Raw genomic sequence first — 12910 nt, forward strand, 5'->3', positions numbered from 1 at the left:
AATACGATTCAGACAATATTTCAGAAACAAACAGCAAAAGTAATTGTTAACGGGGATTACACAGAGAATTTTGATATACAAAAAGACACACGACAAGAATGTCCATTTTCCCCATTGCTATTTATCTTAACTTTGGAAGTTTTAAATAGAAACATTAGGCAAGATCCAGAAATTAAAGGATTGGAAATAAAAGGTGAAACCTACAAACTGCAAGCATTTGCAGATGATTTGGTATTCATTCTAGAGGAACCTTTAGAGACGATTCCTAAACTGTTGGAAAAGATAGAACAATTTGGAGAGATAGCAGGATTAAAGGTAAATAGAGAAAAAAGTAAAGTGATAGTTGAAATTTTTACAGATAAACAAAAAAGCAATTATCAGGAAAAAAAAGAATTGCAAATAGTCAAAAAGGTCAAATATTTGGGAATATATTTGACAGCAAGATGTTCAACAATAAAAGAAGATGATTGCATTAAATTGTTAAACCAAATAAAGTTTGATTTGGAAAAATGAAAGAATCTTCAACTGTCAATGTTAGGAAGAATTGCTATGGTAAAAATGAATATATTACCAAAATATTATTTTTATTTCAAACAATACCTATAAAACTGGAGAAAAAAATATTTGAAGGTTTAAACTCTCTAATTCAAAAATGTAACTGGAAAGGAAAGAAAGCTAGAATTAAATTGAAAATGTTGCAAGAAGCCAAGGGAAATGGAGGCTTTGGCTTGCCAGATTGTGTTTTATATTATGAAGTATCTGTGTTAACGTGGATAAAAGAATAGATAACTCTTAGAAATAAAAGATTGCTGTATCTGGAGAGACATGACCTACAACTTGGTTGGCATGCTTTTCTATGGTATGGAAAAAAATAAAATACATAAATACTTCCAAAACCACTACGTTAGAAATGCATTTTTATTAACTTGGGGAAAAATAAAACGTAAAATGTATTTGAACATTCCAGGATGGCTTTCAACAATGGAAGCATTTGTACATTAAATCTAGTCAGTCTCAATAAAATATGGACACACAAAGTTATTCTAAATTCTGAAGGGAACTTAAAATCCAGGCAAAAGATGGGAAATCAGGGCATCGATTTAACATGGTGGTCACATTTGCAAATGCAAGTCAGATATGATAAAGATATTAAACAGTGTGGATTTTACAAAGAACAGAGTATGTTTGATCAGACATTATTAACTTCTGATGAAAAGTTAATTAAAAATGTACAATGTCTTATTAAATTTCAAAATGGAAGATGAACAAGTAAAAGAGACAATGATAGTACGGGCAAAGAATTTTGGATATAATATAGACTGAGAAAATTGGCAAAGTTTGTGGGAAAGAAACTATACATTAACAATATCAGCTTCATACAAAGAAAACTTATATAAAATCATTTTATAGATGACATTTGCCACCAAATAGATTAGCAAAAATCTTTTAAAACATGACAGAGAAATGTTAGAAATGTAAACACAAACCAAGTACTTATTATCATATGTGGTGGACATGTGTTAAAGCAAGGAGATATTGGACAATAATCCACACTTGGTTAGAAAAAATGTTAGAGAAACACATAGACTATAAACCTGATTTTTTTTACTAGGTATAATGCCACCAAAACTTGATAAGCAAAGTAAATATTTGATTGTACACATGATAACAGCAGCAAGAATTATATTTGCACAATATTGGAAGAACGAAGAAATACCACCAGAAGAAGAAATAATAAAAAAACTATTGGACTGTGTGGAAATGGACAGACTTACTTTAAGGTTGAAAGAAAAAGAGGAAGCAGAATATTTTCAAACTTGGGACCTATTTTATCAATGGTTAGAGAAAAGATTTAGGGATTAGGAATTTAATTTGTATTAGTGAATAAGATACTCAGACAACACATTTTTGCTGAATAATTATTATTGAACTCTGTTTAAAAAAATAATAAAACTTTTTTAAATAAAACATAACACAGTTGCCAAATGATTCACTGGAACACCTGTAAAAATTATCATGTGCCACTAAAGAAAAATTGATGGGAACACATAGTTGAAAACAGCCAGATTAAAATATTGTGGGAAAAGAATGAGATCAGCAGAAGAGAGAAAAGAATGAGATTAGCAGAAGTCTATGGAACTTTTACAACGTACTTATAGCCAAGTAGTGGGAGGTGGGAAAAGATTTGGGTGAGGAATGCAAAATTGTATACAAGTTTAAAATCTAAGAGAGAACTTTTACAAAATGTTTTATAGATGGTTTTTAGATCCTAAAAAGTTAAGTATGTATTTGAATTATTAGCCTAAATGTTGGAGGTGTGGTGATGAAGACGCAATATATTTTTACATATGGTGGACTTGTAAAAAGGTTGAGGCTTTTTGGATAAAAGTTTGGTGGAACATACAGAAGATTTTTAAATGGAGGTTAAAGTTTTGTTCGCAACCTTTTTTGTTTGGAATAATTACAGATGTTACAGTTGTGGACATTAAGTTGATGTTGAATTTAATTACGGCAGCAAGACTTTTGATAGCTTAGTACTGAAAGAGGAACTGCCGACTACAGAAGAGTGGATTTTAAAGTTTTCCGACCTGGCTGAGGTGGCGAAGATTTTGGTCAATTTGAAAGATTATTTGTAAGAATGTTATATTATGGAATGGAGAAAATGGATTGAGTTTATCTAGAACAAGTATAGGGTTAAGAAGTATTATGTAGTATCTGAATAACTCTTTTTTTTTCTTCTCTTTGTATCTTGGGTTTTTTTTTGTTTTTTTTTTGTTTTGTTTTTTGTTTTTTTTATATATATTTAATATTACTAAGGATTGTTTTATCCTATATAAGCTAGAGAGTGATAGATTTCAGAGTTTATGGTTGTTAGCATATGGTTGTTTATGTTTGCTTTTTTAATATATATACCTTGTATTTAGCTCTGGGAAGTGGGGGGGAAGGGGGGGAGGGGGGAGAGGAAGGGGGGGAGGGAGAAGGGAGGGGGAGGGGGGATTTGTAAGGGGGAAAAATTGTATGTTAAAACTTTTTAATAAAAAAAAATATTGTGGGATTTCTAAATGCAGACTGATAAAGTCTTGGCTCATAACATACCAGATATAGCTGTGGTTGAAAAGAAGAAAGTGTGCATAATTGATGTAGTTATACCAGGGAGTAATAGAATAGAAGCCAAGAACTGGAGATGATAATAAAGTATTAAATCTGAAAATAAAATAAAAAATAGCTGTGGTGGCTCCAGTAATTACCGGCACACTGAGTACCATACTCAAAAATCTTGGACGGCACTTAGGAAATCTGCAAATTGATAAAATTTCCATTTTTCAATTGCAAAAGGCCAGTGTTTGGCTCTGCATATATACTACAATGATACATTATGAAATCTTGGGAAGAACTTAATGCATATGAAGGCCAACACCAGCTAAAGAACTGCCTGCTGTGACTCCATATTGTTGTGAACAGATAACAATAATATGCTCCTTTGTTTTTATTAACAAGATTACTGTTATTTCTATGTTTCATAATAAAGATAAGTTAAGATAATGCTATCTTCCATTTTGCAAAAACCCATGGGGTTTAATTTATTCCCATATTACAGCAATACACTTCTTTTTTTAATCTGTGAAAAGGTTTTTTAACAGTGACATATATCCAAAATGTTATTTTTACCACTTCCAAACATTAGGAAGATAAGAGCAAGGTCAACTTCTGTTTCAGGAGACAGCCTTGGAATCTTAAATTAAAATCTGCTTATTTAAAACACTGAAAAAAGAATCATAGGAAACAGCATCCAAGGCAATTATAACTCCAAAACCTTGAAAGATTCCGTTCCAAAATACTTAGAACACATTAAGTGACTGTTGCCAATTCTTTGGTTCCAACCTCCTCCAAAATATCCACTTTGATACTGCTAGTGGCTCCCCCACTTCATTTGAATTGTTATTTTTAATAAACTCAAAGCCCAAATGGAGAAGTATGGAGTCACATTTTACTCCCAGATGGACTCTTCTAAATACACACCTTTAAAACTTTACATGCTTATGTACACATTTGCTGTGATAACATGTTTCCTGATCCCTAAATCCTAAGAATCAAAAGCTAAATTCTATGCATTAAATAGAATGTGTTTATTAAAGAAAGTACATTCTTGCCCTTGAAGCATTAGAAAGCTGGTATAAATCTTCCTTTAATGTTAATCATTACATTGTCTCTGAATAGTATAACAAATAAAACTAGAACTGGCTTTGAGTATACATTTTACAGATAGAAATTGTCATTTGGAAGCTGTATCTATCTGAATAGTATGGCAATAAGCAAACAGTTCTTGGATGCCTATGTGATAGGATCCATATTTTATTTCAAATAAGCTGTTAAAAACAGCTGGATTTGTACAGGAGTTTGGATAAATGTTTAATGTCTTCCCTGGTACATGACAGAAACAGTCTAAGATACTAAATGAGACCATATCACACTCAGAAAAGAGGGTAAAGAAAATTTAGTGAGATCCTTCACGACAAGTAAAATCGAAAATCCATGCTCTCAGTTGGTGTAGTAGATACTGTGGGACAAAGAGAGCCTGTTGAGGTACCCCTAAAAGGTTTTAGAGGATTGAGCTATATGGAATGAAAAATATTTTAGAACATATGGTCAAAAGTCAAAGAAGACCTTTTTTAAGTCTCAAGAACAGCTCCAAAAGTAGGCGAGATACAAGGGCTTGCACTCATTTTATCTAGGAAAAAGAAAACATTTCCTGTTATGTTTATTCCTTCATCCTCGACTGACTTCTATTTATCTAATTCATATTTCTCAAAGTTAATATTCAGGATAACATCAACTTTCTTTCTCAGTTATAAGTGGAGTACTACTTGTAGGGGCTATCAGTCTCAGTTCCTTGTAAGAAACCAATGCCATATGGGTCTAAAATCACAGCTACAGTACAATAACAGAATCTTGCAAAATTGAATGTGATCTTCTCCTTCATTGGTATATCTTTGGGTGAATTAGGGAGGTGCCTGTCTGAAGTGTTCCCTCAATTCAGTTTCTTGAACAGGCTTAAGCTGCAATTATCTGACCATTGCATTTTTATGTCCATACAATCTGCCTTTTGAAAGACAGATGTTCTGATTTATCTTTAAATAAACATATGTAAAACATTCAATGCAGAAAAATTCTGGAAGAAAAAGACAACAAAGATTATTTTCTTTTCTGGATTTTTCTGGAAATATCAACAGATGCATCAATGGAAATGACTCTGCTGACATGGTATATGAGATCCATAGAACTCATCAAAGATTTGTGCTAGAATTAGTGCTTTTAATTTATTCAAAAATATATGATTGACAGATGAGCAATGTTTTGGATAAGGGTGGTGAAAAGCAAAACTACTGTGAAAAGTTCTAGAAGGATGTCTTTAAAATAGGTGAATAACTAAGTCAACCAAATATCAAATGAAGTAAATGCATACAGGGGGAAAAATAATCTTTAGCTAACCAATGAAAAGGTCTTGGACTCATAGGAGATGTTCTTATATAAATCTATGGGTAGACTACATCTAGAGTGTTGTATACAATTGTCATCTTCATATCAGAAATGAAATAAAGCTGGAAAGAATGCAGTGAAAATGATCAGGGAAATTGAGCAACTTCACTATCAGAAAATACTAGAAATTTTCAGACTCTCTCTTGAAAGGAAAAGGCATCTGAGACAGAACATAACTGATGTACAGCAATGGTTTTAAAATAGTTTAGATAAATTTACTGAGCACAGATTTTACAAAGTCTATTGGTCTTGAATACACAATGTTACTTCTATGCTATGGGCTTCATAGCTCCAAACGCTATTGTGGAACTTTCTAACACTCTCAGAAGCGTAAGGTTGGCCATTCTGAGTAACAAATATGGGACTAAGATGGGCAATACTGTTATTCAGCAGGTCCATTCTTATGTTCTTATGCTCAGTGAGAGTTGACACCTAATTGTCCATTATTTTTGTTTTTATACATCATTTTATGGGGAGAGGAGAAGGAGGAGAAAGAGGAGGGTTCAAACTTAATAGTTTTTAGTGAGATTAGTATATTGTAATAGCTTTCCAGCAGTTATTAAAATTGTCCTTGTTTCTTCTTATTATTATTTGATCATTATTTTCAACCAGAAAAGGCAGTTTGGTATAGTGGTTGAAGACAGAAACTGGGAAACAGTGAGTTCTAGTTCCACCTGAGTGGCCTTGTGGTTCCCAGTCTCTTTCAGCCCTTGGAAGAAGGCAAAATCTTCTTAAGAAAACTGCAAAGACATGTTCAAGTGGTTGCCAGGAGTTAAGATTGACCTGAAGCCTTTTTTGTATTTACTATAGTGACTCATAAAATTATATCTCTGACTCTCCAGGAATATGTAAATTTAAAGCTGCTTTAATTTTTGTTGGATGCCAGTGGACAATTTATCATCAACTTCTGAAAAAGATAAACCTGGAAATCAATATACAGTACAGTATATTTTGTACCTATTGCTTCAGTTCCAATAATATTCATTCAGATAATCTAAATTAAATGAATTCAATACCTGATCAATATAATCTATAAAAATAATGCATATGTAAACAAAAACAGCAATAAATACCTCTTTACTTTTGCAAACCATTCATTCATATCTGGCTGTCTCTTGGGGCAGTGAATAGTGGCACTTGTCCCTGCATTAATTATCCCATTTGACACCTCACTGGCTATGTTTATTAAAGTATATTGGATGCCTTTTTTCCCCAAAAGCAGAAATCATATTAAATGTAAGTGGGAGAAAAATGAAATTGCAGCCCACATAGAGTTTTATGGATTTGCATGAATTAACCTGGCTAAAATATTGTTTCCTGATTCTACAAGTTTAATTCAAATTGTGATGATGCTTCTGGGTTTACCAGGTTTAAAATCTCTTTATGAAGAGATTTATGTCATAGGTGAGCAATTACTAATCTTCCACTGAACAGCAAGCATAAGAAATACTATGCTCTGGAGATATCACAACCTAAGGCTATGGAGAATGTCTTTCTCAAATAAAGTTTCTCCTCCCACCTACTGCAACAGGTGGTTTAGTAAACAATCTGTGCACAAATGAACCACAATTTTCAGTACACATTTTCAGTAATAAATGTTTTTGTATTGAAAAAAACAATATTTCCAGTGTACTAAATAAAACTTCACTATGTGATGCAGCTTTTTAAGTGTTTCTGCTACTCAGGCTATGAACAGCATGAATCTAAATACTCTACTCTTTGTAAAAGGGAGATTGGGACTAGAGCAATTTATACCTAGTATAAAGATATAAATATATTCTGTTTATATAACAGGAGCCCTCAGTATTTTGGGTTTTTGACCTTGTTCAGTAACCAAATTTTATGTTGCCACGATGAATATAAGGCATAACTGATCACAGGAATAGCTACTAATGTTTATTTATTACTTCAATTTTAAAATATAGATTCTGCAGCTGTGTTGGTTATTGTCTTTTAAACAATTTGCATTTTTACTCCAGAGTTTGCAATATCTTAGACTTCTACTTGCAGAGTTCCTTAACATATATCATCATAATACACTATGTTACACTTTTATTGTAGAGAATCCTTTTTTATTAATATTTTATCTCATCCATTTGATTTTATATTTGTGTTATGTATTATATTTTATTTTGCTAATCATTGATTGAATAAATATTACTGGTACTGGAGATTGCTTCTGTTATAACCACAAAAGTTCAGTTAGTTCCTGTTCAGGGGCCTGTGAACTACCAGTAAATATGTTACAGAGAAGAACACTTTCTCCTATGCAGGTTCAAGCCACAATTGTTGGCAAAACATCAGGATACCAAAAATTAGACATGGCCTATTAGACCAGAAGCTCATCAATATTAGACTGATACTGACCAACTATAGTCTGCATTAATATAATTTAATTTTTTAAATTTAATTTTATTGAATTTATATACCGCCCTTTCCCGAAGGACTCAGGGCGGTTTACAGGGTATAATTTTTAAAACATTAATACAAAAATTAAGACCAATTTAAAAAAGATTAAACTAAGTCCCTGCAACATGTAAAACCCCAGTTAAAACCCAATTAAAACTCAGCCTGAGCCGGGAAGCTCGAAGAGCCAGGTCTTCAGGTCTCGGCGAAATGAACGGAGGTCGGGGGCAGTCCTAAGCTCCACAGGCAGCTGGTTCCAGAGGGCAGGCGCCCCCACAGAGAAGGCCCTCCCCCTGGGTGTCATCTGCCGGCATGAAATGAAAATAAGATTTATTTTCCCTTTAAAAATATAGCTGCTGAATCAGTACTGCATTGCTTAGCATGCAGTAAGGGCCATTTTTGTGACAATTTAATTTTCAGGTAAAGTCAGGTGAAAATATGCAGTGATCAGAGGTTTCTGCACACTTTATTACTGTATATGTAAATGATAGTCGGGTATGTTAGGGCACCATGCACAAAATTGGACGTGCACAGTAAAAAAAATAAAGTAAAAAAATGAATGTTTGCAAAATGACTTTGGATTTAATAAAAAGATAAGCAATCTTGAAGAAGTTTTGTCATATAAGAAGAATGAACAAGGATTACATTAAAAAGAAATATAGGATGGAATGAGTGAATTAGAGAAGGATGATTGAGAAATTTTTATTTTGGTGGAGTTAATGAAATTCTCCAAAAGGCAGTGTAGGAATTGATATACCATCTGAATAGCAATAGCAATAACAGTCAGGCTTGTATACTGCTTCACAGTGCTTTACAGCCCTCTCTAAGTGATTTACAGAGTCAACATATTGCCCCCAACAATCTGGGTCCCCATTTTACCAACCTCAGAAGGATGGAAGGCTGAGTCAACCTTGAGTCAAAATCAACTCCTGGAGTGACCAGTGAGTTAGCCTGCAGTACCTCATTCTAACCACTGCACCAACAAGGCTCTGAATATGATAAAAACAAATTATGATTTGCAATCATTGCAAATATATAGAGGTTTAACAATCTTTACTTTAAAAAAAACCTTATTCATGCTTTTAATTTGTTTTGCTCGTGATTATTACTTTTCTAAATTTTGCATGGGTTAATATTGCTTATTCCAAGAGGAAATGGCAAGATTGTTATAATATAATGTACCCAACTACAAAATTATTTATATCTAGATGAAATATATAAATAGCTGATAATTAACTAATTTCATTTAGTTTGTAACTTTTACTGCCTTTTAATACTTACATTAGAAACATAGGTAAAGGTAAAGGTAAATGTTCCCCCGCACATGCGTGCTAGTCGTTTCCAACTCTAGGGGCCGGTGCTCATCTCCGTTTCATAGCCGAAGAGCCAGCGTTTGTCCGAGGACGTCTCCGTGGTCATGTGGCCGGCATGACTAGACGCCAAAGGCGCACGGAACGCTGTTACCTTCCCACCGGAGTGGTCCCTATTTTTCTACTTGCATTTTTACGTGCTTTCGAACTGCTAGGTGGGCAGAAGCTGGGACGAGTAACAGGCGCTCACTCTGTTACGCGGCACTCGGGATTCGACCCGCCAAACTGCCGACCTAACTATAACATGGCACATTCTAGTTAGAAATGGCAGTTAGGTCAGAAAATTACTTCTTTCATAATTTCCAGCCATCATAGGCAAGATCATTTTATTTAAGATATGACAGATAGAGTTTCTCTTATACTCTCATTATCCTGAGTTAAATCTAAAGGCTTAAGTTCTGTCAAGTCTAACTTTTTAGATATCTCAATTACCAGATAAATCCTTTCAAAAAAAGAAAAAAGACATAAGAGAAATACTAATTAATTAATAATATGAATATTACTAACTACAAATGCAAATTACTATTATAGCATCATTTTGTTTTAATTTATTTCTCAATGACTCTATTTAGCCCAGTGACTGATCAACATAACGCATAAAACATTGATGAAATAAATGAAGGAAATTGAAATACTTATAAATCAATAGTGTCTTCAGCTATTCATTTCAGAATTTTTGTTTCTGGGACTGACTCCAAATCAAGGGGTTTTCTTTGCTGGTCTATGATTATACTAAAGTTTTATTGATTTATTGAATGATTGATTTGATTTGTTTGATTCAAGTTTCTTTTGTTGAAGATGACCTCTATGATAGTCTAGGACAACCTAGAAAAAGAAGGAAATATAATTTGTTAATTTACTGCTTCTTGGTGTTCATCCCACCAATCCTTGTTTTTGCATTCTAGCTACATCTTATAAAAAATTCCTTTAACTGATGCAACTTATTGACTCAGACACCTCTCAATAATGTGTTAATAGGATAATAATAATAATAATAATAATAATAATAATAATAATAATAATAATAATAAGTTGGAAGGGACCTTGGAGGTCATCTAGTCCAACCCAACCCCCTGCTAAGGCAGGAAACCTTATACCATTTCAGGCAAATGGCTGTCCAGTCTCTCCTTAAAAACCTCCAGTGTTGGAGCATTCACCACCTCTGGAGGCAGGTTGTTCCACTGGTTAATTGTTCTAACTGTCAGGAAGTTTCTCCTTAGTTCTAGGTTGCTTCTCTCCTTGACTAGTTTCCATCTGTTGCTTCTTGTCCTGCTTTCAGGTGCTTTGGAGAATAGTTTGACTCCCTCTTTTTTGTGGTAGCCCCTGAGATATTGGAACACTGCTATCATGTCACCCCTCACTCTTCTCTTCGTTAAACTACACATACCCATTTCCAGCAACCGTTCCCTATCTGTTTTAGCCTCCAGCCCCCTAATCATCTTTGTTGCTCTTCTCTGTACCCTTTCTAGAGTCTCAACATCTTTTTTACATCGTGGTGACCAAAACTGGATGCAGTATTCCAGGTGTGGCCTTACCAAAGCATTGTAAAGTGGTATTAGTACTTCACTTGATCTTGATTTTATCCCTCTGTTAATACAGCCTAGGACTGTATTGGCTTTTTTGGCAGCTGCAGCACACTGCTGGCTCATATTGAGGTGATTGTCTACTAGGACTCCGAGATCCCTCTCACAGTCACTACTATTGAGCAAGGTACCACCTATACTATACCTGTGCATTTGATTTTTCCTGCCTAAATGTAGAACCTTACTTTTTCACCATTGAATTTCATTTTGTTAGATAGTGCCCAGTGTTCGAGTCTGTCCAGATCCTTCTGTATCTTAAGCCTATCTTCTGGAGTATTGGCAATTCCTGCCAGCTTGGTGTCATCTGCAAATTTGATGAGTTCCCCATCTATCCCCTCATCCAAATCGTTAATGAAGATATTGAAGAGCACTGGGCCCAGAACAGAGCCCTGGGGCACCCCACTACACACTTCCTTCCATGTAGATAAGTTCAACTTATGGTACAAATCAAGGCTTCAGGAGATACTTAAATCAACATATTTGATTTTTTGCTAAATGTAGTGAAAGTAATAATTTGCCATTTTTCATTATTTCTTTTCTTCAGGGAAAAATACATTTTAAAACAGTTTAAGCAATTAACTAAAAATGCAATTATTAAATAACCCTGGAAAATGCACTTATCTAAATCAGCCAGGTCTGTTTACTTCCTTAGCCATGGCTTTGCCTAAAACATTTGATTCTAAACTACTGGCAGCATATCTTTTAATCAGCAATTTATAAAATATAAATAAACCTTCGTTTATTTCTTTGGCTATTTGAGGACATTCTACCTCCAGAAACACTCTCCTCTTCTTCCAAGCATATTTACCTGCCTACTTACTTACTTACTTACTTACTTACTTACTTACTTAATATGCTACCCATCTCACTACAAATTGCTTTTTTGCTTTCTTAACTATTTTCTTCCCCTTCTGAGTCTTTTAACTATAATTAGAAGGAAAGTTGAATGTTGTTGTGATTTGTATTCATAACTAGTTTTTTCTTCTTCTTCTCAAATCCAAATCCTCAAATTAACTTGTTAATCCTTGTGGACTATCAAACTGTTTCTAAACACACAGTTACTGTTTTATAATAAAACCAAACATAAAATGCCTTACATTGTTTGTTCCTTTATATCATTACTTTTGAATATTACAGACTTTTAAGTTTAATCATATTCCTCCTAAACCATAATATTTATTCACAATTTAAAAACCAGATACAGCCCTTGAAATGATGAATAGGCAACCAGAAAGTGTCTCTTGTGAGAGACACTTTGTGAGATTTTGACAACTGGGGCAATGTCTTTTATCTTAGTCACAATTGCTAACTATCAGACTGAGTCTAATTAAGAAATTAGATATGGGCACACATTATAAAATCCAAAATGCCCAGAGTCACAGCTTTTTCCTAAAGATCATTACACAGTGGCATTTCTCACATAGATGTAGATATTCACGTATCACCTAAAAATATTAACATGGGAAGAGTTGCCAAGGATGAGTTATACAGATCATTCTGTGATAAACAGATTTCATAATGTGTGAAAATAATTGTTCTGGAGCAGAATCTGTAGTAGAAGGTGAATTAACTCCACAGATCTCATTGGTCTTCTGTATTATCATGTACTCTTTCAGAAGAAAACTGTATTTATTGGGGTCATGGAATTCCTAATACAACATAACAACATACAACATAGCAAATGAAGCACAGGCAGATACTACAGTATGTAGCTTCTATAGAACACAATTGAATAGAAAAGGCTTCTGAGTAACTTATTATCCAAATCATACAGCATTTACTTTATACTTTGTGTGAACTTGAATGGGTATTTCCAAGTGTTCCATCCTTGAACTGAAAAAGCAGAAGTCATTAGACACTAGATAATATCTGATTATGTACTTTAAAGCATAGAGATAGCTATTTGTGGGTGAGATTCAACTTTGTGGATTCAATTAGCTGTTTCTATCTTTCTTGCATCCTTGCATCTATCTTTCTTCATTTTGAAGAGCTACATAGATTTAAACTGGAAAT

Source organism: Vipera ursinii, assembly GCF_947247035.1.
Source record: "Vipera ursinii genome assembly, chromosome: 4".
NCBI classification, from domain to species: Eukaryota; Metazoa; Chordata; class Lepidosauria; order Squamata; family Viperidae; genus Vipera; species Vipera ursinii.